Genomic DNA, 26,677 nt, shown 5'->3' with positions numbered 1-26,677 from the left:
TCAATCTATTCAATATTTGTTTCATGCGACTTGAGACTGTAAAAGGTGCTACCCTATTACAGTGACATTTTCCAGAGTGAACACATTGTTGTTTTACCAGTGAGAAGTGGAAAGAGCTTGTGTGACGTTCAGCTAGTCCATTCCAGCAAAAATCATCTGTCTAGACCCTTGGTGTTTGAGACAAAATTCTACACAAATTAGTTTAAATATGAAAGCATAACCTGCTGCTTCATAGTTGAAGTTAAAAAATGGCAAGGATGATTCACTCATAAAATTGCAAAGTTTCTGTAAGGCAAAGGACACTGTCAATAGGACAAAACGACAACCAACAAATTGGGAAAAGATCTTTACCAATTCTTCATCTGATAGAGGGCTAATATCCAATATATACAAAGAACTCAAGAAATTAGACTCCAGACAACCAAATTACCCTATTAAAAAATGGGGTATAGAGCTTAACAAAGAATTTTCAACGGAAGAAACGCAAATGGCCGAGAAGCACCTAAAGAAATGTTCAGTATCCTTAGTCGTCAGGGAAATGCGAATCAAAACAACCCTGAGATTCCATCTCACACCAGTCAGAATGGCTAAGATTAAAAACTCAGGTGATAGTAGATGCTGGTGAGGGTGTGGAGAAAGAGGAACACTCCTCCATTGTTGGTGGAACTGCAAGATGGTGCAACCACTTTGGAAATCAGTGTGGCGGTTCCTCAGAAAATTAGACATAGCATTACCTGAGGATCCAGCTATACCACTCCTAGGCATATACCCAGAAGATGCTCGAACATATAACAAGGACATATGCTCAACTATGTTCATAGCAGCTTTATTTATAATAGCCAGGAGCTGGAAAGAACCCAGATGTCCTTCAACTGAGGAATGGATTCAAAAAATGTGGTATATTTACACAATGGAGTATTACTCAGCTATTAAAAACAATGAATTCGAGAGGTTCCTAGGTAAATGGATGGAACTAGAAATTATCATCCTGAGTGAGGTAAGCCAATCACAAAAGAACACACATGGTATTCACTCACTGATTATTGGATATTAGCCCAGAACCTTGAAATGCCCAAGATGCAACTCACAGGCCACATGAAGCTCATAAACAAGGAAGACCAAGTGGGGGTGATTCGGTCCTTCTTAGAAGGAGCAACAAAATACTCAAGGGAGCAAATATGGAGACAAAGTGAGGGACAGAAACTGAAGGAGGGGCCATCTGAAGACCATTCCACCTGAGTATCCATCCCAGGTGCAGTCACCAAAGGTAGATGCTGATGTGGAAGTCAGGAAGTGCATGCTGATAAGAGCCTGATATGAACATCTCCTCAGAGGCCTTCAAGAGTCTGACATATTCAGAGGCAGATGCTCACAACTAGCCATTGAACTGATCCTGGGGTTCTCAATGGAGGAGTTAGAGTGAAGACTGAAGGAGCTGAAAGGATTTGCGGCACCATGAGGAGAGCAACAATACCAACCAACCACAGCTCCCAGAGTCTAAACCACCAGCCTGGGAGCACTTAGGGAGGGATCCAGGGCTTCAGCTGAATATGTAAGAGTGGAGGGCCCTGCTGGGCTTAGGTGGAAGAAGAGAACCTTGACCTCATGAAGGCTGGACGCCCCAGGGGGTGGGAATTTTGAGGGTGGGGAGGTGGGAGTGGGGGAGGGTAGATAGAGGTTACATCCACAGAGAAGAAGGAGGAGGAGTGAGGGGATAGGGGGTTCCTGGGTGGGTGGGGGATGGGCAAGGGGACAACATATGAAATGTAAATAAAACATCCAATAAAAAAATTAAAAAAAAAAAAGGAAGTCCTCAGCACCTCCCTCTCCTGCTTTGTCTTGGCTTGTTTTGCACTTAGAGGACAGCACTTCCTAACACAGTAGGGTACACCCATCTTAGGAGCCCCCAGTCCCCATATTGTCTTCCTTAAGAGACAAGACACAAGGGGACTCATTCTGTCTTGGATCCAACAGAACATGTTCTTGAAAAGCTTTAACTGGCTCACGTCAATCATGTGACTCTCTGACCAATCACAATGGCCAGCCCATTGGGAGAGGACATCTGACTAGAAGATCTTTTGTGTCTCTGGATGGATGACAATAGAGAAGTTTAAGTTTCATATCTCCTTGTAATACTTTCAAAAATCTGAAAAAATATTGAGATTGTGTTTTTGATATTTAAGTAACATTCTTCACATTTCATGTAAGTTTTTACCCTAGTTAACTAATTCTCCACAATTCTAATGAGCCAAGAAAAAGGTATTAGGCAGAATTGCTGTAGTGTATCTTAAAAATCACTTTCCTACTAGAGGCTCTAGTCTACGACTTGGTTATTCTATATTCCTGTGAGATTAGTAAGCTGAAAAGGAAAGGAAATGACTCAAGTTTTAAATGCACACACACTTCATAAGATGATATATGCTAACTTATGGATAAGGCCAGCTGATGTAAACTCATAATTCTAATGATATCATATCAGGAAAGGTGTGCAAAAACAGAGAACACACAAAACTCTGCCAAAGGTTTACCAGAATAATTCTGGGAGCCATTGCAATGGGGCATTGTAATTATGAAACTGTAAACTTCTTCCTGGAGGGAAAACACAGGTAACTGGCTGCACATTACAATCCACAGTGCAGTTTGGCATAGCATCTTGCATAAAAGTGTATCCCAAACCACTTTACAGAAGTTAAATTTCCACTCTCCAGCCAAGATATGCTATACATTACAGAACATCTGTGTGCAAACATTGCCTCATGGAAAAAAATTTCCAAAGCATGAGGTCATAAGATGAAAATCCAAAGGAGAATTTAGGAGACAGGAGTACTGGGCAGGAAGAAAGAAGAAAGGAAAATGATAAGACTGGAACTTTCCCTTGAAACAAGGCAAAGGTGAGTAGTTTGCATAGAAATGGTCCTATAGATCCATATGGAGTGGCACTACTAGGAGATGTGGCCTTGTCAGAATAGGTGTGGCCTTGTCGGGGTGGGTGTGGCCTTGTTGGAGGATGTGTGATTCATTTTCTCCTATTGTCTGCCTATTCCAATGTAGAACTCTCAGCTCCTTCTCCAGCACATTGACTGCCTACGTGCCAGCATGATAATAATGGACTAAACCTCTGAAACTTTAAGCCAGCCCCAGTTAAATGTTTTTCTTCATAAGAGTTTCCATGGTCATGGTATCTCTTCATAGCAAAAGAAACCCTAAGTCATTGAAACAATTATACTAAACAATTCAAAGAAGTAGAAGAAATTGGATAGGTAAAAACAAGTATGAGATAGAAGATGATAAACAACCCAAGTTGTGGTCAATGTAAGTCAGAAGATATTTTTCTTTTTTATGGAATAAAGGCAATAAACCACCAAATTTCAAATCATCATGAACTACTAAAAAACATTAGATGAACATGCATATTGTTTGAGCTTCGTGTGCATAAACAGCTAAAACTTCATTAAAAACATACTACATAAAAATCTGTAACATAAAATCAATTAGGTCACATGCTTTTAGAATCCTCATTGACTTTTTTCTTTTTCTTTTTAGACAGTATCTTTTTGTCCTAGAACTCACTATTTAGACTAGGCTAGTCTCCAACTCACACAGAACCATCTGACTCCGTCTCCCAAGTGCTGACATTAAAGATGTGAACCACCATGCCCAGCTCCTCACTGGTGTTTAAGAAGCTTTAAAATATTAGTTTATGTTTTATTTTAGTCATTGAAGTACCAGTTAATTGAAAATTATACCTAAGAAATGATAATTAAGAGAGTTCTTTGTTCTTTCACTTCATTCATCAAATGAAATCCTGCTAATAATATATATGCATATACATCATATACAGCTACATCTACATCATATACGTATTCATCATATACATACACATACATAAACATATCATCCTGAGTGAGGTAACCCAATCACAAAAGAAGACACATGGTATGCACTCACTGATAAGTGGATATTAGCCCAAAAGCTCATTATACCTAAGATACAATGCATAGACCACATGAAGCTCAAGAAGAAAGAAGACCAAAGTATGGATGCTTTGGTCCTTCTTAGAAGGAGTATCAAAATACTCAACCAGAGCTCCCAGGGTCTAAACCTCCAGCCTGGTAACACAAAGAGAGAAACTCATGGCTCTACCTGTATAGGTAGTTGAAGATGGTCTTGTCTGGCATCAGTGGAAGAAGAGGGCCTTGGTCCCTGAAAGTTTGGATGCCTTAGTGTTAGGGAATTCGAGAGCCGGGAGTCAGGAATTGGTGGATGGGTGGGGGTACACCCTCATAGAAGTAGGAGTAGGGGGGATGGGATAAAGGGTTTTGGGGGGAATAGGAGAGGGGATAACATTAAATAAATAAAATATCCAATTAAAAAAACATAATAGAGCTGGCAGTTGTAGTCGAGCAGTCAAGACTTTTTGTCAACAGGGATTTCGTATAATCCTCAAGGACAAGGTATTGTGGAAGAGGCCGATGGAACTTTAAAAAGATTGATGGGACATGTTGTTAGTCAGATAAAGAATGATGCCGACCTGTGAGCTTGCTGAGTACTCTGACAAGGGTGACTGGGGGCTGTATTGGACATATGTTCCTGACCCACCTTTGCTTGCCTATATCCCAGATGGGACAAGCTGCCTTGCCTCAAGTTTTTAGACCTTGTGGGATAGAGAATCAAAAAGAGAAATTATAATGTCTCCTGTATTTTCCTTAAAGGTGACTATTAGGACTCAATCATGTACTGGTCTAGAAATCAATCCAATATTCAAAATAAGTCTACATTTGGAAGGCTGGATCTGGACATTTTCAGAGACATTTTTGGAAGTTAGCTGCAGTTCTCTATGATGTTCTGTTAGCAAGAGATAAAGTTGGGGCAGGATCTGGATTTCAAACAAGGGTTAGTGCATGTTTTAAGGCTCTTTTAATTGTCAAACTAAAATTGGCTTTGTCTCTTCTATAGTATTTACTGTAAGTTGCATTGACTGTATAATTTCCAACTGTTAGTGTGTTAGTGTGTTGAAACCTTGCATGTCTGTAATGGGGGGTCTATCAATCAGCTTTTGTCTTACTTCCCTGAGTATTAGAAAACCTTAATTCTCTGAAAAAAGCTTGAAAGTGCTGGAAGAAGTGAGTTAGGCTTTAAGAAGAAACAAGAGAGTAGCGGGCTTTATTATTGCTGTTATAACCACTTTAATTTCATTAACTGCTAGCACCACTGCTTCTGCAATAGCATTGACACAAGGAGTTAATACAACTATTTTTGCTAACCATTTAGCAAAAAAATGTTACTAATGCACTGAGTACATAAAAGGATTTATATAGGTGTCTGGAACAATGGATGATGCTCTATAATCTATTCAAATTATCTGAAGGAGGTTCAGTGTTCAAGAGTTAGGAGCCATCCCAAGTGTCATGACAAATATCATTGGAGTAGTGTTACTTATAAAATTTACAATGATTGTCATTATAATTAGAAAAAAGTTTATAATTAGAAAAAAGACACCTGTAGGGTATTTGGCATAATCCTAACACTTCTCTGGGTGTGTTAACTTTGCATAGTGAGATTATGAATTTAAAGAATGCTGCTCTGTTGACCTTCGATGCTGCAGAAAATGCCTATGAAATTATCCATGGCCTGAGGTCAGTATTTCCATTTTAGTCAAACCTCAGGAATGTCATATACAGCTTGATCAGGCTAGCCCTTCTTGTCCTGAGAATATTTTTATTCCTGCCCATTGTGTTAAAGTTTGTCTCTAATTACAGCAACAGGCTGGCAGCCAAAGTACATGACTTGAACCTGAAAATGGACCACCAGACAGAGTTATTAAATTAACAGGCTGGCAAGCCAAGGATGGGTAAGATTCTGCACAGAGCCTTACCAACCTAAGATAGAAGTGCATTGCTTATGATAATGCATATTCAACAACGGGTAAGGAAGGCTTTCTTGTCAGAACAACCTAAGACAGGCTCAGTATGGTTTATGCAATAAAAAAGGGGAGATGTGGAGAGCTTTTGGGGCTGCTAGGCAGGAATCTGATATAGGCCAAGTACAAGAAAATGGGCTGCTTGGAAGGAATCTGACAGGCAAGGACAAGGAAATGGAATGCAGGCAGAAATCTGACATTAGGCTGGAACAAAGTAGTAATTTCAGGCAGAAATCTAAATCCAAGGCTAGAACAAAGAAGTAGGCTTCAGGCATGAAAATGACTTTGGGCTAGGACAGGGAAGTAGGCTCAGATATTTTGATCGTCCTGATAAACCCTTAGAAATAGTGATCACGGGACTCTGTTTATTGTTGTGCATGTTCTTTGATTATCTGGGTTTATTGTCTTCCTTGTTCCTGGACTATTTGCATCTATTGTATTGCTAGTTCCTCTACCTAGAGCTGATCTTAATACTTGCATATAATTTAAACAGTATAAAGGCAAACAAGGAGGAGGAGGAGGCATGGGATATGGAATTATGGGTGGGGTGAATGGGGAAAGGGGATGGCATCTGAAATGTAAATAAATAAAATATCGAATAAAAAAAGAAAATTACACCTAAGAAATGATAATTAAGAGAGTTCTATGTTCTCTCACTTCGTTCATCAAATGAAATCCTGATAATAATATATATGTATATATACATATATATCATATGCATATACACATATTTAAGAGGACCAAGGTCAAATGTTCCCTATCACTTTAAGAGAAAATTTTGAACATTTTTAGCATAAATAAGTACTGAATACTTGAAGTGATTAATGTACCCATTAATGTTTTTTAACGTTGTATATTTGAACACTGTATATACATGTGTTGAAATATCACGCTGTTCTTATAAATGTGTTGAATTATTGTGTCATATAAAACACAGCCAGTTTTATTTTAGTCTGCTTCTAAATTAAATATCAGGAAGATATGTTTTAGAAGTTAAAAGTTCTAAGTTCTGAATTCAGTTTCTGTCTCAAGTGTCATCTGTATGGTGCATTGGCCTTCCATGCAGTATATGTGACATGAATTTAAATGCAATGAATATTGTGACTATGCATTTAGCAAATGACTTATATAACTAATTAAAAGCTGTAAAAATGTTTTAGGGGACATATTTTGCATATTGAAGTTTTCCACATAATGATCTGATTAATGTACGTGTTCCCTGTTTGGCATCTCCCCATCTAAATTTGACAGGTATCAGATTTTGATTTTGTGACACATACAATAATATGAGGAATAAAGTAAATCCATAAGAGTAAAATAAAGCCAAAACTTTCCCAAAAGTCTTAGCTATTTCGTGGGGTTGTTTAATGATTTGACATGACCGGTAACGGAAGAGTCAGCAACTAACATATCATCTACCAACAATAAACAATGATTTTTCTTACAATCCTGACTTTTATATTTAATCCTAAATCTTCCTGGACAGACACAAGAAGTTTTTCAGGGACTATTTTGATGAGGGTTCCAACTGCATACTGAGTAGGCCTCCCCAGGTCCAGCTCGTCGTCCATCCACTTCAATGGTGGTGGCACTGTCAGAGTTTGAAGTAATTGTTCAACTAGTACATGCTTCCCTGTGAAGGCTGCACCCTCAAAGGGATCTTCCTCAAGACTGCAAGCACGGAATAATAGACTAAACATTTAAATACCTAAAGACCCTCACACATACAACACCAATATCACATACACAAATCGAATATATCACAAATGCAGTATAACTACTTTAAGCTTATCCCTGACTAGCTTCCAAAAAAATGAGACTCAGACTATGGCTATTTTATTTGGCTTTGACAGTTACTTAGGGGTAACCCCTAATTTACTCTTCTAACTGCTGTCTCAGCTACCTCCCCAGTGGTATGACCCAGATACTTACTGTTTCTCCTGGCCATATGTTCATCATGTATCTCCCCTCATGGTGGCTTACCCTCTCTCCCCTCGTCCCTCCTCCTTCTCTTCCCTCACCTTTCTTCTCCAACTAAGTCACTCCAGACCTATCTACCTCTAATCCTTGTAGCCAATTTTATTTAACCAATAGTTTAAAATCAGGGAACAAGGTTTGCACAACACAAGCTTGTAAATATGAGAAGTCACTTGTAGGCCTAGTCCTTCAGGAAACCAGAAAAGGTTTGATAACATTTGAAATGTAAATAAATAAAATATCCAATAAAAAAAGAATTTAGCATTACAGTACACAACAGCCGACCAAACCTTATCAACAAATATACACAGCACATTCAATATTCATACCATAAATACCTACACTACACGTACCGCATGCATCATACACAGCACACCACACACAAACACACATCATACACAGCACGCCACACACATACATGTACTCTATACATACTATACATACATATATCACATACAACACACAAATACATTACACACACCACACATCAAGTGTGTACCACACTTACTATACATATCATAAGCACAGCACATGTACCACGGCACGTATACATCCCACACACATATACACAAACATGCACACAGGTTCTGAATCTTGAGCTTGAGTAAAGTTTCTTATCCACCTGCTCAGAGGTTCTGAAGGAAGATGAAAGTGTCTGTGTGCTTCTAAACTTATGTGGTGTTTATTTTGGGAGTTTTGTTTTAATGGATTCCTTTAAGGCAAGTGAAGCTTTGACACTTTTTCCAAAGACTTATTCTCCATTGTTTAGCAATCAATAAAATGTCCCGTGGAGATGCCCACATGCCAATCTCATGAAAGCAATTCCTCGATTAAGGTTCTTTCTTCACAAGTGTGCCAAATTACCAACCAAGGTTAGCTACCACATTACCCAGGAAGTAAGCAATCAAAATGTTTGATCCCCATGTCTCAAAAAATGGTCTATAGATGTGTTTTTTAAGACGTATTTGTTTTTATGTGTATGTGTGACTCTGTGTGTGTATATGTGTACCAAGTGAGTGCCTCATGCCAGGGGAGGTCAGAAGAGAGAGACGGATCTCTTGGACCTGGAGTTACAGTTATCTGCAAGCCTCCTGAAGTAAGTCCAGGGAACCAAAGCACTGAGCCATCTCCCCAGCCCCCCAGATGTGTTCTTTTTAAATTGAGTTTGTTTATAATATTGAGAATGATTTTTCATATAGAAACAATCAGATTTCTCTTCTCCTTTTAAAATACTGAATCTGGCTTCCTTAAGTCACCTGCCGCTAGGACAGCATTTCTCAACCTGTGGATAGTGATCCCTTTGGGAGTCTAATGACCCTTTTGCAGGAGTCACCTAGATGTCAGAAAACACAGATATTTACATTATAATTTACTGTAGTAGCAATACAACAGTTATGAATTAGCAGTGAAAATAACTTCATGGTTGTGGGTCACCACAAAATGTGGAGCTGTATTGAACGGTCAATTGCAACATTAGGAACCAGAGCTCTGAACAGACGCTTGAATGAACTCAGCTGAACTCTCCTCACTCAAATCTGGCTTTCAACTTATTTTTCTTTAATGATTTTTTTTTACTACTTCTTTTTGTTCTTAGAAAATCATTCAATTTTCAAACATAAAATAGTTAGGAGTATTATTTTTGTTTTCGGGGGGGTTATAAGGGTGAAGCGTGGATATGGAAGGATTGAGAAATGAGTGGGATTGGGGTGCATGATGTGAAATTCACAAGGAGTCAACAAAAATTACGTTAATAAGAAAATATTCAGTCAGTGAGGACAACTGTCTACATTTCCCACAGACACTGTTTCTCCCATAGGTGAATTTTTGCCCTCCAAAAGAGTGTCCTCTATCAGAAAGAAATAGCAAGATCCCCGACATGATTCCAAGGTCCAAGAAAGAGACAGGTGATATGGTAAGACAAGTGCTGTAGACCGGGAAGCGATGACAATGGTTTATAGTTGATGGTAGACAGGTCCATGTGTACAGAGACATAGATCATATCATTTGGGAGAACCTAAGTATATAAACTACTTTTTAAAAGGCGTCTTATTTTTGTCCTGGGCATCAGTACCACTTCTAAGGACACAAAAACTGTAAACTACAGAATGGTGTTTGTTTCCTTTAACTGTCAAGGGTTCCAGTAGATGTGGGAAGGCCAAGTCTTCTCTGGCATTTATGAGGAAGAGTGCTGTGATGAAGGCCTGTGGGGTTCCCTTTGAAATCCAACATTCCTGTTACTAGGGTCCCCCAACCCACGAGAGCGCTGCTATGGAATTCAACAAACGGGAAATGTGGCACAGGAAACGCCACTTGGATGTGATTGTGATCAGTTCTAACATCTTTCTAAAGCTCCCGTTCAAGACTCTGGGTTCCAGGCTCCGCTGCTTTCTAAAGTTGGGGGGCCAAAGCAATGGTAGGACTGCAGTTGGAAGACTTTGTCAATGACATGGATGTACAAAAGGCTTCAGAGTTAATACGGTAATTACTACACTAAAACCCAGGCTGCATCATGCACTATACCTGACTGAGCACAAGCTCTGTGGCAAAACAGAGGCTAGACACTTCGACAGGAGAACCTGCAGGACGTTTTTTCTAAACCTAATTGCAGAGGCCATTTGGGTTAGAGCAAGGTTGCGCAATAAATCTGCCACTCTTAGAGGGCCAGCGCTCTCAATGCATATTGAACCAATCTTTGTCCCGTGAAACGGTGTAAGCTAGATTCGGTGCCACTGTAGTAAAATGCTCCTCAATAAACTGCTTTCACGAGAAAGTTTGCCCACTCATGTGTCCCAAAGCTGTTGTAATCTTCATTGTTGAAGCTGATCTAACAGCAGGGACATTATTCTATTTCTTGACATGTTTAAAATTCTCTAATGAATAAAGCTAACAGCTCATGGCTGCTTCAGCTGTCACTCGATTATCCCGGAGGGATTTTTTTTCCCTTTCTTCCTTTTTTTTCTTTCTTCTTCTTCTTTTTTCTTTCTTTTTGTCTTTAAAATTGGCCTCCTAGTTTGTTTTTAACTACCTTGAGCACAGAGGTCTGAAGGGGAAAACAGATCAAAGATCAGCTTGCAACATAAAAAGCAGCTGTAGTTAATTAAAGGCAAATGAAGGACATCTGACCAGAGTCTTTATGAGCCGCCTCGTCACACATTCAACAGTCTATAATCTCTGTGACCTTGTCCCTTAGTCCTGAACTGTCGCCAAATCTGAGAATTGGATATGTTTCAAGTTATATACTATAGACGAATGGAGAAAAGGGAAGAACGTCCAGGGTGTTGCTTAAGAAAGAGGAAACAACATGGAGACAGGTTTGCTCCTAGTGTTGTCTGCTGAGATGTGAAAGAATGACTGTGTTTCTGCTGCAGAGCAGAGTTTCTTCAGATTGAAAACAAACTGCTTCGCTACAGAGAGAGAGAGGTAACAAACACTTGGAAGGTAAACTGCAATATATACTTGGTTATGATTTGAAAGAACTTGAACTTGAACTGAGAATACTTTGGCATATCCATATGAATTTATAAAAATTGTTTATGCTTTAAAAACCTTAAAATCAAGAAGTGTTTTGGCACTGTGACACTGTTTGCAGCAGATGGCCAAGGTGGCTGACTGTCGTGTACAGATGATGAAGTAAAAGGTCGGAGTTCTGGCAAATCATTTGATCTCTGTCAACAACAGTAAAAATAGCTGTCAGGGTCCATAGTGGAAGTCCCAACCCCCACTGCGAGTGGACAGCTCCTGCCTCTGACTATCAGCTTGCCCACTAAAGGCTCAGAAGCACACATACCCTATGCCACTTTCTCTTGGGTCGAGACTGGGTATTCTAGAGAGCATGCCTGCTCCTCAGGATTGTGTAAGGGAATGGAGGGTTCATAGCTGCAGGGATGCCATGGACACCACAAACTCTGACACAGTATCAACACTTACTGAGATGCCGTAGAGGGCACGAAGACTCAACCAGGGCCTGCTTTTGAGTTTTTACCGTGCATTTATATGTGCAGTGTATAAACAGATAAAACACCAGTAAATATTTAAAAGCTAGTTCACCTTTACAGTACACATTGTGTCCAAGTTACCCAAGTCCGCTGTTAAAATCTAAAGGAAGTACAAAATAAAAACCATCATTTTTGATGTGCCTTCTTTTATTTCTCAAAGAAACTTATCAGTTTGAAGTAACATAAACTTACCAACCTGGCCATCTGTAGCATATTAAAAGGGTACTGCCACTGTTTCAAACATTTTGAGGCCCTATAAGATTGCATGTAGCCTGTGGCATACAATTTTATGTACTCTAAAGTGGCGGGGTTTTTTGTTTCTTTAAAGAATGAAGCCTCAGGAGGAACCAAGAATAGTGAACACAGGAGCAGGTTAGGCTGGGTGACTTTGTCTCAGATGTCGCTGAGCTTGAATATGTTGTCTCTTCCCAAGTTCAAATCAGCATTCAATCTCTGTTGTGATAATTATTAGGTGTCATTGATACATTTGATGATGGGTACACTGGGGATGAGGAACTGCTGGATACCAAATGGTAAGATCCATACTTGAGAGACGTGTATGTCATGGTTACCCAGGCCCTGGGAGGGGGTGAGACTATTGAGAATGGGTCTGCAAATGAGAAGTAAAGACGGCCGAGGCAGAACGTCAAGGATTACCAATGTCTTGACATGATTCGCTGTTTTTTCCTGCATTTTTAACAAGGCATATTAATCTGCAATATTTGTCCAACTCTAATTAGATCTGCCAGCTAGTAGATTCAGCAACCTACAGCTCACGCTCAAGCATGCAAACCTTTCGGATTCTCTCCCCCATCCTACCTGGTCTTAATATACTTTGGCATCCAGAAAGTACTATGGCAAATTTTAAAAAGTAATAATAAAAACACATTTATTTTTTAAAGAAATTCTTGAGTATTACTCGCTTCTAAATTTACCAAGTAAGTGTTCAGGGCCTTTCTTACATACATCTGACACGCCATCAACAAAGCAGTAATCATTCAATTATACCATGATAGAAAAACATACACTTTGTAAAATTGGAAGCACAACACAAAGTCTCCTAGACCAATACCTATGATATAGTTTGAGGGAACCGTAGTTTACCTTTCTATGTGAGCTTGGAGCCTCACTGTAGCTTGTGGTTGTGAGATACCCACATCTGTAAGTCCAACAGTCAACTAGCTGGGCATTTCTGATTGCTACATTCTCTTATTTGGAAAGACATAATGAATTGACTCAAATATTACTTCTTTTTTTTTTTTGATTAATCAAAGGCTTTATATGTTTGATAATGATTAATAACAAGATGCCCATACAAAGGGAGTTGTATCCCAATTAGCTAACCTAATTATAAGTTTATAAATTGTTCCTCATAAGTGCCCTCCATACCTGTGTGGTTCTCCATCCTCCTACATCTCTGCCCTTCTAGCTCCTCCTCCAAAATATTACTTCTTTATAGAAATACAAGCCAATAAAAAAATATAGATATCATCTGGAATTTTAAAGAAATGCAACAGACATTTCTCCATAAGACACAATAGACCACGCACTGTGGAATTCACTGCTTTCGCAAACATTACTATTAGCATCTATGACATATTAAAATATATGACTTTCATCATCACAGTGAGCAATCTGGATTTTACAGGCATGGAAAAGAAAGGCCCGAATGCAGGGGATGCGATCTGGAGTGGAAGGTGGAAGGCTTCATCTGCACCGTCAGGTATCACTCTCACGGCAGAACTAGAAGACAGAGTGTTTCCAGCCCGATCAGGAGACTTTTATAAAGTTAACTTTATAAAAAAGGTTGCTGCCTGAAGTCGGGAAATGGTGGTGGGTGTGGAAAAGAAAATGATTAGCTGGGAACATATTAAAAAGCCTATGTGGGATGTGAAGAATAATTCTGAAGTTATTACCTATTACCTAGGCACATTGGGTAGACACAGCTCTTTATTTAGTGGTGTGGGGAGGTATGCATATGTGTGTGTGCATGTGTGCACATGTATGTGTGCATATGTGTGTGTGCATGCCTGTTTTTGCACGTGTGTGTGTGTGTACACATGCATGCATGTGTCTGCGGAAGAGGACATAGGTGTATGAGTGTGTGTGTGTGTATGCATGGGCGTGTGCCTTTGGGCACTCATAGTGTCAAAAGATAACGTGCAGGAGTCAGTTCTCGCCTTCCGTGAGGTCCTGTGAGTTCTAGGAATCACACTCAGGTTGACATCATCCTCAGTGAGCATCGTTTAAACAGGCATTTTTGATCCCGAAGGGCATCTTTATAAATATTAATAATTTCTTAACCATGTTTGTGTCCCTTTCCTAAACTATCATGAAGAGCTCAGTAAGCATTGGTTAGTAGCTTATTTTGGAATTACAGCCACCTCTTCATTGAGCAGCCTGTCAAGAAGCTAATGATCTGGAAACTTTGTCAGTGAACCAGGAGAAGGACTTTAAACTAATTCCTTTTAAATTAATTTTTTGACAGTTTCATATGTGTATGAAATATATTCTGGTCACACTCTTCCTTGTATCATAGGCACATCCAACGTGGGGTTTTTTTGCTCCAAAGGAGTTGTATCTATCTCACAGTACGTGCTTTCTATCTCTTCGTATTGTGGTGGAAGATTTATTGGTTTTTAATGTGGCCAAAAGAAAGAAAAATCCTACACGGTTAGTTTTCTAAGAATGATCATTTCATAGATATTTTTTAAAAGCCTCCCACCTGTTGCCAGGAGATAGAGATACCAAAACTAAGATTCTGTTTCTTATCACTCCCGCAAGCACTGCTAACCGTAATGATTCTGTTTCTATGGCTAAAACTAGTATTACCTCTGCTACTAAACCTGGGTGGCTTTACTATGTGCATTTAGTGCACCAGAAATTGTCCAATGTATCCCATATGTATAATTCATTATCTCATTAATGACTAAGTACTATCCTCAGGAAGCATCTGAAGAGAACCCCAACATTTTCCCCAGCACTTCAAGAAGACTGAGCCACAGGGAAAATGACTACCTGGCCCATAAGGATATTCCTGGAAAGGGCTGGGATCCAATCTTAAGGGTCTCTAGTCAACCACACCCCTCTATAAACCCAGCCCTCCTGCATCTAGTTAGTGGCTTACTTTGCACAAGCTGCCGGTTAGCTTATGTAACATAAGCAGAGGTTTGACAAGCCACTGTTCCAGGGGTGTCTGTTCTCAGTGGGGTGCTTCTTTGGAGGAGCCAGCTGCCCCTTGTGGAGAGCCAAGTGGAGGAGCACTAAGGCACCCCAGTGATTAGCAGTCAGGATTGTGAGAGCCCAAATGCCATCTGACTACAATGATAAGAAATGCCTCAAATGAATCCAGCAAAAGGACTGAGCAAATGAGGCCGGGGAAACCTAAGCCAGGAGAAATGAAGCAAAACAAAACACCTCTAGCTTCTTCCCGGGCTCCTGCTCGCAACAATTTAGTCCTCTAGGCTGACAATTGCTGCCTTAGAGTAAACCCAAGTTATTTGGCATTTACTTACATGTTTGCAAGTATTTTCTGTCTTCAACCTATATTTATAAACTGTCCTTTCAGCGTGGCATACTATATGTACTTTCTACAAGCAATCATTATATCAAATCAAAAAATCTTTTCTAAGAATTCAAACTTGACCATGCATTAAGCAAACTGTCCGTTTTACCCTAAGAACCCGTTTCTGGAAAGGATTAGATCTGTTTCACTCTCCTAAAGACTTGTAACGATGCTGTGGCTCACTTATTCACACATCCAACAAACAGCTAATATGTTTTGCACTAACATCATATTAAAGTAGGGACACTGCACAGGCTACAGGCACTGGTTGCTCACAACTGCACACCGTTTAGGATGCACCAGCAAGGTAGCCACAGGTGATACCAGCTCTGAGCCAGCCTCCAAGGTACCCACTGGGTCTCTCGAATTAAATTATGAGAAGCATATTAATCATGCTTCATGTCAAATTCTAATTTACTTTTCTGCCTCTTCTTCTCTCCTATTCATGGTGGACTATGAGTGCACTGGAAAAAGACATATGTTACCCGTGTTGTCATAGCATGTTAGTATAAGAATAAATTCCAGAGCGCCTCCAAGCTTTTCTGCGTCCTCTGCCCATAAACCTGCCTGAGTTGTTCTTCTATTTACCACTGGCTGAGAGAGTCTTGTCTTTTGTTTACAGACAACAGTAGAAAGCCTGTGTTTTCATTAGTTTGAAATGACTTTTTCCTATTTCTATTAAAAAAAAAAAACTTTTAACTTATACAATATAGGCTCAAAGATCATAAGATAATTTTAAAACAGAGAATTTGCAATATAAAAGCTAACACATATGCTTGTATATTGTTTAGATAATTAAAATGAAAACTGCCTTTAAAAGAAATAAAATTCCTTTAGGTAGAAGGAGAAATGGCAGTGCCTGGACCAAGCTGCAACTGAGACCACAGTGATCTGCAGATGTCTACTGCCTTTTCCACCATTAATACCAGAAAACAGAGGTTGTGTCTGGATGAAGATCTCCATAGCCTGAGATATATGGACCCTTTAAATTTCATCAGAATGAATTAGTTCCCAAATATTAAATATGATCATCTTAAATGCTGAGTTAAATGTTTAAATCTGAATGCAAAGTGCCACATGAATGTATATTTCATAGACATATAAATTCACAATCTGATAAACTGGAATATCATGAATCACCACAATCATGTACAGCTTCATTCTTCTTCCTATTGTGAGAAGTGTCAAAAGATGTGGCGACACTGAATTCATAGTATGTGGTTAGTTAGCTACTACCAAGTCACTTTACCACAATCACATAACACAATTGCTATTGTACAAGGATTTTTCTCAACACACCACTTTTCCAATCCAAGTTTACCTAACAGCTGAAATCAACAGAGGTGGAGCAAGAACAAACGGTTACAAACTTTCTGAAACTCAGGAAGGCATCCAGGTAATCTTTCAGCTTAGAATGAATATGCGTTTAATTTCCATCCAGGCTCACTTACACCTGACTGCTTGTAATCATGGTAATGAAACGTAATGGAAATTAATAAATGATTTTGTCATGGCTCAGGCAGACAGCTTCATCTCCATCTGGCACGCTAGGGGCTTGAGAAACATTTTCCAGCACTGCCCAGTGTCAGCAGTCCTGGGGGGAGAGCTCCCACAGCTGAAAGGCAGCCTTTGGTTGCCAATGGAAGATGCAGGAGAGGATGATTAATATACACATGCCTTTGCCTCTGCTTCCCGGCAACATTACATAAAGCAGCGCTCTTTGAGAAGCTCTTTGTATTGTAATTTCCACGTGTACATAGGGTAATGCATTTTTCTTCTTCATCTGGTTTGATTTTTGATATTTAAGATCAACTTCTATGTTTCGTTTATTTTTTCTCTGCATTGGAAAAAGAACATGAAGTGACAACACAAAATCAGGGCTAATTGGTATTTTTCAAGAGGGGAAAAAAATCACCTTTCATGACGAGCCAAGTGCAAACATTTTACAAATAGAATATCTTGCATTAAACAGTCATGTTAGTAAAAAAAAAAATTAGTTATGTTACATGCATGGAAGTATTTGTTAGTTTCAGGTTTAATCACTGCAAGTGGTTTTAATTTATATTTCCTTAAAATTTGGCTATTACACAAAGCAACTACTTTAAAGGACTGAATGATTGTCTTCTCCCCGAAGGAAAGAAACTGAAAGTTGATTTCAAACTAAAAGGAATAATAGAAACAAGGCATTTTAAATAAAAATAAATACAGAGGGTAGGTAAACCACTCGGGGCCAGCTTGTTTAATGTAAGGAGATTCGTTTCTTTGAGGAAACAAAAACTCACTAGTTTTTTTTTTATTCTAAAAATGATCAGAACCATGCAAGCTCACTATTCCTCGATAAAACTGGTATGAGATACACAGGGGTCTTCTCACTGTGCTTTTGGTAAGGTCTGCATTGTCAGAATGGGTGATGACAGCGCTGCTATTTTGTGTTATTTTAGCCGTCACTAGCCTTCCTAGTGTTTTTCACCACTCCCACTTGCTGGCAGTATATCATGGCACAGTTTCAACAGAATTCTAGTACGAGCTGTGAGCTAACTGGGAAATGTCAACATGTAAAGCCATGTCTAGAATTAACATGTCTTTAACAAGGGCAAACTCCCACATTCTCTCTTAAGGACAGCAGAAGCATGAGCAGAAAGGGGGAGGGGAGGGGTTGGACAAGCAAATGCTTGAGACACTTCAAAAGAGAGAGAAGAGAGAAGAGGAGAGGAGAGGAGAGGAGAGGAGAGGAGAGGAGAGGAGAGGAGAGAGAATAATCACACAAAGCCCACCAAGCTCGATGCTGCACTATCGAGCCAGAAAATGATACTGTTCATGTCTCAAGGAACAATCTCCTTTAATTAATAACCATGTGGCCATATGAGGAAAATGGTTCTTCACAAGTGAAAACCTCAGACTCTTTAGTTTGTTGTGACACATGCCATGTCTCTTCTTGTGGCCAAACATCTGACTTTAATTGACCAGCTATGGAGGCTCCTGCTGTGATATCTGTCCTAGAGGTAGCATCAGACATTAACTTTGGCTGTGATTGGCCCCATAGCACCTTAATGACAAGAGGTCAGCATTGTGTCTCAGGCCAAGTAACATTCTATAGATGGCTTCTCTCAGCACTGCCCCTCCTGCTGATCTTGGAAAATGACCAATAACTCCATGACAAATCAGCAAAGGCCTGAAAGGTCATGACCCCTTGTAACCTAATCGGCATCTCTAAATAATTTGTCAGAGGCGACTTGACCAGGAGCCAATGGCTGTAGAAACACTGTTTCCTGCATACCTGGAGTTTTTCTTGGGTCTGAAATGGGCTCATGGGAATTTCCACAGAAAAACTGGAAAGGCAAAGGAATGTGCAAAGGTTCTGGTACTACTTGAGAAAACAAAGGATGAAGGGTAGCTGTCCAAGAAAAAAAAAAAAAAACCAACAACAGCAGGAGCTGTGGATGGAAACAAGTCTATTGTGTGAGAAAAATTCACAGAGAAAGGCGATCTGGGCTGTCTTCAATGTGATGACCTTTGCAGACAAATACTATTTAACATCTGTATCCTGGGGATAATAAAAGGATATGGAAAGGTGCTCAGACGTCACCTCTTGAAGATATCACTTCTCATTTGGTCTACTTATTCAGTGTCCTCTCAAAATGTGTTTGATTTTATTCTTCATCATCAGGGCAAATAAGCATAAATATCCCTCATCTTTTCTTTTATTTAATGTATTTATCTCCTGGCTATTGGTATTGTTTAACACAAAACAAATAGTACACGGAGTACTTCCAGCATTGTTTTGATTGAGCTTGAGTCAAACTCACCATATAGAAACTGTAGAAAATGTAAATAAGATGCTGGGGTCTGTTGCAATGCTTTAAAATATGTTCTCTAATTGCACGCCACAATAGAGTAACATGTAAAAATAGCAGACAACTCAAGACACATAGACATGTTCTCTCTAATCTGTGAATCCTAGCCTCGCAATCCTTTTAGACTATTGTGTACGACTTGGTGTGTCTGTAAACACCAAGAAATTAGAAAGGTGCCATTGAATGGGAAGGGGGAAAGAGGCCTTAGGGAGAGGGGAAGGAGTAGCAGGATACATGGGATGTGGAAGTAGAGTGTGGGGCATGCTGAGGAATGGAAAGGGTTAAGTGGAATGGAGAAGTCAGGAGGTGATGGAGAGAGGAGTTACCTAAAAGTAGAAAGGAATGAAAAAGCCTGCCATTTTGTAGGTCCATTAAAATATTTTTTTCAGGTTTGAATGGAGGCACTGCATAATCACTGGATGATGCTCCCCTCAAGAAGACATAGATTATTAAACAAAAGTCCTAGAACCAGGTTGGGGAAACTTCCCCATAAGGCACCTCAGAGTGCCCATAAGGGGTGCCTCAGAGGCTCTGAGGCATTATTAAGGCCATTGCCTCTGTGAAGTGGAAACTTAAAGGATCTTTGGGTAGCTAGTTGGATGGTGTTTTGCTCAGGCAAACACGTGAAGGAACATTTAGCTGAAGCAGACACAGGAGAGGGGATGTTCTGCTAAAGCCAACACGTGAAAGAACGCGTGATGAAGGATTCTTTGCTAACGACATGCATGTATTGGTCCGCCTTACACTGCGTAGTTGAGCTGTGTTTGTTGGGACTCTGTAGAGAGAAACGCACCAAAAAAACACTGCTGGACTCAAGGTGATTGGCAGAGTGATGTCAGCTGAGGCAGACATTCGTGATGAGGCAAAGCCGTGTTCTGAGGCAGGACCCATGGAGGACATGTGATGTTTGGAAGGTATAAATAGGGCCCGATGAACAGTGACAATAGCAGAGCGGAGAGATGAAGCTTTGACTACCTGGGATGCCTCCTCCCTGCAGTGTGGCTTTCATAGTGCCAGCAGACGCTTGCTATGAAAGCTACTGTGGCAGAAAGGTCACCCACATTCCTAATCAGCTGTAGACCCACTAAGCTACTCCACTAACAACCTGCTTAACAAGATATGCTACTGGTGTAACAGTAGCACTACTGTTACTATGGAATAAGCAACCACTTTCTGATTGGATTTGAGGCCTGTTCCACATTTAGAAACTCATGCCTGGTACGATGAATATAAAACCAATCAAAAGCTGGCATCTCTAGAGGTCCTAGGTCCTAGAGACGAATCTACTACTATTTTTTCTTTTCTTTTGCTAAGTGGGCAAAAGTGTCAGAATGGCCTTCTAAATATTTATATTTATACCCATAGATAAATACTGCTCTCGGCCATTCTCAGAGAAACCACTTCTCAATGATCAGTGTTTAATTTAGCAGATTAATGAAGATCAAAAGGCTAAGAATCAGGGAATGTGGCGTCATCAGCCCTAGAAAACATCCACATCACCTCCAGCTCACCAGAAACCATCGCTCATTAAGGCCAGCCCTTGACACTTCTCCCCCCAGAACTCTATATGTAGCTGGCATCTCTGCCCTTCTCGCCATTTCTACCTTTAGACCAAAGACAGTCCTTGTGACTTTTTGTGTGGATTTAACAATATCTTCCATTTGGGCTCTTTCTGTTTCAAGTCTCCTTTCTCTCAGTCCTACTTCCTCAGTGACTGCTAACCACCCATAAAAAAAGATCCACCAAAGCTCCCTTTAGTTCTTTACCCCCAACCCTTTCCCTTCCAGGTTTCTCAGACAGCCTCATGCTTTCTAGACTCAGGGAAGATACAGGGAAGGTCCTGAATGACTCTTTCCTCCTAATCACTGAGGGTTGGAATATCCTGTGTTGCTTGTCTGCCTTCCGAATGCCATCTAGGCAGTGGTTCACATCTATGCCCTTCCACATAAAATCGAGAGCTCCTCAGACATGGGAACCTGTTTGATCATGTTTCTGTCCACAGTGCCCAACGCAGTGCATGGTGCAGAGTAGCAACTAAGTAGTGCTGAACAGATAAACACTGCATAAGGAAATGACAACATTTCAGTTCCTAGAGTCAAAAACTACACAAACAGGACAGAAACTGTAAAGCAAAGTTAGATCATCAAACACTATCAGAAATGTTTAAAAATATTTACAGATACAGTTGAGGTGTCAGGTTTAAGTTTTGAAAAAGATTATGCTTTTATTTATTTTTAATGGTGTGTGTTTGTACACCCAGGTGCCCCACAAAGTCTAGAAGAGAGTGTCCGGTCCCCTGGAGCTCTGCCTAGTGAAGGAGCTGAACTTCCCTGCTAGAGCAGTGAGCGCTGTTAACTGCTGAGCTATCCCTCTGGCCCCTGGATTTTATTTTAAATTACAGCCCAACTAAGAGATGCTGAATATTACCATCTGAAAAGCTGGAACTGGCACATGTGCCTATCGCTTTTTTGTCATTTCAGATTAGAGTATAACTATGTGACTTTGCATCAATGCCTGTGTGCGTGTGCGTGTGCCTGTGTGTGTGTGTGTGTGTGTGTGTGTGTGTGTGAATAATTAACAGTGTTCAAAGCACATGGCCTTGGGGAAGAGATAAAGACGCCTTATATGACTCTGTGATGCAGACATATGCTCTCTACAAAGAAATATAAAATGGGAAGGCCCCATGCGTTTCTTAGCTCAGGCCAGCTTTTCTATGCCATAAGATTTACTATAGAGACTGAACTGGAAGCACTGCTGAAGCAGCGAGACATCAGTGCAGCAGATGTTCAGCATACTTTGGGCTCCAGATGTCAACAAGGAGCCCTGCTACGCTCGGATCCCCTCAGTCACCCACTCGGAGTCAAATGTCTCCACCCTGATGAAGGCACAGTGTGTAGGATTCCCTGCCCTCTCTCATCATGCCAAAATTAAAGTGATAAGTAGGTATTTATCAAACTTCCCAGTCTCCTAAATATCTTACTGAAAAGCTATCATCCTTGAGTTGATTTAAATCCATTCTGAGAAACAAAATTTACTACACACTCCTGACCTGGATCCCGGGAATTGGCTGGACTTGAGTCAGGACTGTTTCCCAAACTGCAAAATGAGAAAGGGCCAACCTCTACTTAAAGGATTTCACCAAGGACAAGAGTAACCGTGTGATTCTACAGCCATTTTCTAGAAATCACCAATTTGATACAAATAAATGTCAGACCCCTCAGTGTAGATGACTAGAAGCCAATACAACTATAAAACTAGGAAAAAATGCAGAAACTATAACTTTGTCACACATCTTTATTACCTTTAAAAATAACTAATGAAAAACATTCACACACACACAAAAAAAACTCAAAAAAGAGGAAAAAGAGAAGCCATAAAAGGAAAAGCCCAGAAGATCCTTTTAAGTGTAAGACACATAAATTTTTCTTTCTCTCTTTTTTAGAAACAACTCTCTTTTGTGAAAAAAAAAAAAGGTTTTATGTGATCAGTCTGAAAAATAGTACTGAAAACTGAGGGAAACAGACAGTAAAAAACAGTCCAGGGAGAGACCAAAGTGGAGGTTTCACAGTTTTACACTGTACTTAGAAATATTAAATCTATGATAAAGACAAGCTATCATTCTCAACATCCTGATGCAAGATTGTCTCTAAATCCAACTGAATCAAAACCTCCTTGCCAAATACACTGGGGCAATTAGCTGTATACTTTAAACTCCTTCACAGTTAAGATGAACACCTTCTGCTGTGTTTAAAACTTAGGGATTCTCACTAGGTTTCTTTGTCCGTGTTTGAACGTGACTAAATACATGGACTTACACTTTTGGATTAAAGCTCCTAGGCCACCTTTAGGTGAACTGGATCAAATCTAAGTGTGTGTTAACTGTTTGTGAGAACGCCTGTTTAGAGGCATAGCAAGCTATCCTTGGAATAAAGGACAAATAGTGGAATAGAAAAGCAATTGTTCTTTATCTTAAAAGATCTAAAATCTTCTTGATATTTGGTACACACACACACACACACACACACACACTATACATATACGTATAGTATAGCATATCTATTGCTATATCTAGATATATACCTAACTATGAGATGGAAGAAACATAGAAAATTACTATCCCTAAATCTAGAAACTCAAGACATCTATCTATTTGAACGTCTATCTCCCTACACATCCACCTATCTGTGATCTAAAGTCTTTCAATAACCAAGGGCCACCTTAGGTTATTATTCAGGAAGCTAAGAGATAGACAGTAGAAACTTTGATTGAATTGAAGTAATATGCTCTCTTGATTTGCAATCAAAATGATTTCTCCCAGAAGGCCACAGATCACATCGTCATGTTTCTTACCTAAAGACAAGAACACAAACAACAGTGAGAAATGAAAGCCGAACCCTCGCCAGTAGACTGCACTCTGTCAGTGAAATCACACTTCCGTGAAGGCTCTCATTTTGTGTAGATGTCCTGAAGATATTTTGTTTAGTTAGTTCTCCAAGCTTTCCTTTTCTGATTGCTGATTTCAGCATTGGAAATTAGTCAAATATACACAAGAACAGAAGATACAGCTGAAGAAGCGAGCTCTGAAGTTTTGCTGTGCTAAGGAAGTGGGCCAGTTAGGATTTCCAGATATGATGCTGATTTTAAGGTTCTTTTTCTAATTTCATTTATGACAGGACAAAATGTCCTCTTAAACAGTATACCCTTTCTGCTAAGAAATAGATGAGTGAAAATACTAAAGTTTTGAGTAAAATAGTTATTTGTATCAGCTACCATTTATTTCCATAAAAAGTTATAAAAGATGCTCCCTTAGAAATGTACATACACAGGTGACCTAAATATGTTCATATTTTAATATGGATTCAAACCAGTTTAACTATGCTTATAATTACATCTTTTTTTCAATCACAGCAAGTTAAATATTCTTTCTAATGAAGGCAGCCATCCTAACAGAATCTCTAAGCAAATTCACTTAAATTTTTTAAATTGAAAATTATTTTCTTTCATACAATATATTTTGATTAAAATTTTACCCCCCTCAATTCCTTCCAGATCCTCTATACTTCCCCACCCACCCAAATCCCCCCCCTCCTCATTAGTTCAACATATGACAAGGACACATGCTCCACTGTGTTCATAGCAGCCTTATTTAGAATAGCCAGAAGTTGGAAAGAACCCAGATGTCCTTCAACAGAGGAATAGATACAGAAAATGTGGTACATTTACACAATGGAGTACTACTCAGCTATTAAAAACAATGAATTCATGAATTTCTTAGGCAAATGGATGGCACTAGAAAATATCATCCTGAGTGAGGTAACCCAATCACAAAAGAACACAGATGGTATGCACTCACTGATAAGTGGATATTAGCCCAAAAGCTCGAAATACCCAAGATACAACTCACAGACCACATGAAGCTGAAGAAGGAAGACCAAAGTGTGGATGCTTCAGTGCTTCTTAGAACGGGGAACAAAATACTGGAGGTAGCAAATACGGAGACAACGTGTGGAGCAGAGACTGAAGGAAAGGCCATATAGAGACTGTGGCACTTAGGGATACATCCCATTTACGGTCACCAAACCCAGACACTATAGTGGATGCCAAAAAGTGCATGCTGACAGGAGCCTGATATAACTGTCTCCTGAGAGGCTCTGCCAGAGCCTGACAAATACAGAGGCGGATGCTCATAGCCAACCACTGGACTGAGCACAGGGTCCCCAGTGGAGGAGTTAGAGAAAGGACTGAAGGGCCTGAAGGACTTGGGAATCCCATAGGGAGAACAATATTAACCAACCAGACCCCCCCCACACACACACACACATAGACACAGAACTCCCAGGGACTGAATCACCAACCAAAGAGTACACATGGAGGGACCCATGGCTCCAGCCACATATGTAGCAGAGCATGGCCTTGTCGGGCATCAATGGGAGAAGAGGCCTTGGTCCTGTGAAGGCTCGATGCCCCAGGGTAGGGGTATTCGGTGGCAGGGAGGCTGGAGTGGGTGAGTGGGTAAGGGAATACCCTCATAGAAGCAGGGGGATGGGAGATGGGATACGGGGTTTTCGGGGGACAGGGGTACCGGGTAAGGGGATAACATTTGAAATGTAAATATAGAAAATATCCAATTAAAAAAACAAAACAATAGACCTCCCTGTCAATGACAAGAAAGCACCTGGTTGGTGGTGTTCTTATATTGGGCAGAGCTGATGATACTCCTTTCTTCATTCTAGCTTGATGCATGGCTTGGTGGCCAAAGCTGTCTTATGCCTAGGACTCATAAAAATCAAATCATATCCAGGCCGCGCAGTGCAGGAGAAGGAAGACAGACAGCAAGACTTATGGACCTCCATGCCACCCACCGACCTGCCCTCTAGTGCCTGGCACAGGCCAGCCATAGACACCCACTTGCCACTATGTTACATGACGTGGGTGGAGGATGTCACCCAGGGGCCACCAGCCACATGGCCAGCCTGCAGCAGGAGCCACCACAATGTGTGACTCTGTGGGTCAGATGGGAGGGAAGGAGAAGCGGAGCAGCTTGAGCAGAAGAGAGACGGAACTGGAGACTCGGGGGTGGAGAGGAGGAGCCTGGTGTGAGTGGCTAGCCCTGCTGTATGGGTCCAGGGTGAGGACACAGCCAGAGCTGCCACTGACAGCCATGTCAGAATCAGTGGAAGAATATACTATTTCATTTTCTCATTGTATACTCAGTATATACGATTATATACATTGAGCTCTTTCTACATTGAAGACATATTGAAGCCTATAGATGGAAATCTAAAAATATAATGTGTTATAAAATGATGCATTAGTAGTTAAGTTCACATGAAAATGTAAAAGGCAGGATAAGCTAAGGGGATCATATTAAGAAACAGAGTAGGACTACTGCACAGCAAGTTGTTAAAAACTATAGTCATTAAACAAACAAACAAACAAACACACACACACACAAAAGACCTGTGTGTCTGCATGGTGCCACGGTGCAGTAGTGGTGCACGCATTACAGGCATAACCAAGCACAGTATTACATGAGTGGGTTTGAGTCCCAGTCCCAGAGATGAAACCCAAGCCTCATACTGCTTGTGTGACAAACCAGAGACCAGATAAGCCATGGACCTATGGGGGAAACCAAATACTACTGTGCTGCCAAAGGAACATAGAACTAAAATGACTCCAAACACCATTCTGCTAGACTCTTAGATCAGTGCCTTACTCAGCCATCATCGAGAAGCTTCCACCCACTGGAGACTAAAACAGAGACCCACAAGTAGACAACATGCAGAGAGACACACACAGAGACAGAGAGAGAAAGAGAGAGAGAGAGAGAGAGAGAGAGAGAGAGAGAGAGAGAGAGAGAGAGAGA

At 40.3% G+C, this 26,677-nt stretch overlaps 1 protein-coding gene and 1 long non-coding RNA gene across 3 annotated transcripts in view; one reads left to right on the top strand and one right to left on the bottom strand.

The window, feature by feature from the left end:
- Nucleotides 1-26,677, bottom strand: part of Slc25a21 (solute carrier family 25 member 21) — a 449,914-nt gene that overhangs the window by 210,044 nt on the left and 213,193 nt on the right. The window lies entirely within an intron of this gene.
- LOC114633919 lies at nucleotides 11,084-16,596 on the top strand. 2 transcript variants are annotated; one of them, XR_003713261.1, is made up of 4 exons: nucleotides 11,084-11,317; nucleotides 12,365-12,425; nucleotides 13,541-13,615; nucleotides 16,295-16,596. It is a non-coding gene; the product is annotated as an uncharacterized LOC114633919 (long non-coding RNA). The 2 variants fall into 2 exon arrangements; XR_003713262.1 differs by having other exon boundaries at nucleotides 11,084-11,335.

This window comes from Grammomys surdaster, unplaced genomic scaffold, assembly GCF_004785775.1.
Source record: "Grammomys surdaster isolate TR1022 unplaced genomic scaffold, NIH_TR_1.0 98, whole genome shotgun sequence".
Taxonomy (NCBI): Eukaryota; Metazoa; Chordata; class Mammalia; order Rodentia; family Muridae; genus Grammomys; species Grammomys surdaster.
The sequence above is the reverse complement of the archived record's forward strand: the minus strand, read 5'-3'. Positions and strand labels throughout refer to the sequence as shown.